This window comes from Taurulus bubalis, assembly GCF_910589615.1.
Source record: "Taurulus bubalis genome assembly, chromosome: 7".
Lineage (NCBI taxonomy): Eukaryota > Metazoa > Chordata > Actinopteri > Perciformes > Cottidae > Taurulus > Taurulus bubalis.
The window spans coordinates 28082702-28084993 of NC_136595.1; positions in this window are offsets into that span (position 1 = coordinate 28082702).

Genomic DNA, 2292 nt, shown 5'->3' on the forward strand with positions numbered 1-2292 from the left:
TTATATAATTCAAATGATAGGGCCTCATTTGTACTGTTTGTGCACATGAGAGTCAGGAGAGAAACCGGTTGTATAACCGTATCTTTCCTGTGGCTCCGGGGAGATTACTGGGATCTGGCGGGCGAGATAACCCGATGACATCATCGGGTTATCTCGAGTGAAACTTGAGGCTGAGAATATCTGGAACGAAACCCGTGTGTTATTTGCTCAGTGGAATGAAGTTTGAAAGGCAGGGTTTATGTAAGAAAATATATTATTTTTTAAGTGCATTCTGGGATCCAGTGTTTTTGTTAAAGTGTGACCCTGTAGTCAGTGCTGCTGGACTCACGGTTTCTATTTGAGGGGAAACACTTGAGTTGTGCTTCGGGTTTAGTCACAGACACACACTGTTGCAACGTGACGAGTACAAAAGAAAATGTCGGACGATCGTTGGAGCGCTGGACACCAGCCCAACCTTTGGCTAATTTTCTGTTACCAGTGTAGCATCAAAGCATGGCAGAAGTAGCTGGCTAGCCAGCTAGCTAACTTACCCACTGTCCACCCGCTAGCTTGTTATTTCCACCATGCTTAAGCGCTTAACTGGGTACAGAAAATGAGCCGAAAAAATTGTCACTCATCCATTGATAGCAATTTTCTTTCGGAAGTTAAGGTTTCTATTTGAGGGGAAACAGTTGTGCAGAAAAACATTTATATAATTAAACTGTTTACTGAGGTAATGTGAAAAATACAAAAGAAAATGTTCATTGTTTGCGGAGCGACTGTTAGAGGGCTGGACACCAGTCAACGTTCGGCTCATTTTCTGTTACCAGTGTAGCATCAAAGCATGGTGGAAGTAGCTAGCTACCTAGCTAGCTACTTCCACCAGCTAGCTAGCTAACGTACCCACTGTCCACTGGCTAGCTTGTTAATTCCACCATACTTTAGTGCTGCACTGGTTACAGAAAATGAGCCGAACAAAGTTGCAATTTTTTTTCGGGAGTTCTCTGACCGCCCTGCTACGTTGGTTTGAATGGGAATGTCCATGCTAATCCTTTTTCATTTCTATTCGCTACAGGTTTAAACATAGAAATATATTAGGGTGTGTTGCGTAAAGTGTTGTCACCGGGAAGAGAGTGGACGCAGCTCTGGAGATGAAGGGTTGGCTAGTTAGCTAGTTAGCTTGTCCTTATTAAATGCACGGACTGCCACTGGACAGCAGCTAATTTCCAGTGACGCATGATGGAATTAGCACGCTAGCTAACTTACCCACTATCTACTAGTTAGCTACTATGTTATCATTTACCTTCAGCCAGTACTCATTTTCACTGAGCGGAGCCTGAATGCATCATCATGTAACTGAAGGGAACCTCCGCTGTTTCTCCGTTAGCGGTGCTGCTAACATTACTAGCGCTCCCCCTGTTGGTTCTCCATTAGCGGTGCTGCTAACGTTACTAGCTCTCCTCCTGTTGGTTCTCCGTTAGCGGTGCTGCTAACGTTACTAGCTCTCCTCCTGTTGGTTCTCTGTTTAGTGGTGCTGCTAACGTTACTAGCTCTCCTCCTGTTGGTTCTCCGTTAGCGGTGCTGCTAACGTTACTAGCTCTCCTCCTGTTGGTTCTGTTAGTGGTGCTGCTAACGTTACTAGCTCTCCTCCTGTTGGTTTTCTGTTAGTGGTGATGCTAACGTTACTAGCTCTACTCCTGTTGGTTCTCCGTTAGCAGTGCTGCTAACGTTACTAGCTCTACTCCTGTTGGTTCTCTGTTAGCGGTGCTGCTAACGTTACTAGCTCTCCTCCTGTTGGTTCTCCGTTAGCGGTGCTGCTAACGTTACTAGCTCTACTCCTGTTGGTTCTCCGTTAGCGGTGCTGCTAGCGTTACTAGCTCTCCTTCTGTTGGTCTAAACACTGATTGGTTGTTTACAAAGTCACATGATCAGAGATCAGAGACTAGAGAAACATCCATGATGTCCTGGTCACATGATCTACTGGATACTTAAGGATACACTTTATTTACTCTGTGATGGTTAACATTAAACTGTAATTAATCTGTGGTTCACAACAACTCTGCAAAACCCCAAAATGTCTAAATATATTCAGTTCTGGCTGCTAACTGATGGTATCTCGAAGCTAACGGTGGAATATGTATTCATCTGCACACATGTATGTAAGTTGGTGGGTTTTCTTTCCTGCAGGTGACCCCTGAAGGAGGCATGTGGTGGATGTTATGGCTTCCAGCCGGCACTCGCCCCTCCGGTGCCGACAGCCGGCCTCCTGCCGCCGCCCTGTAGCCGGGCCGCACGCCGCCCACCCCTTACTTC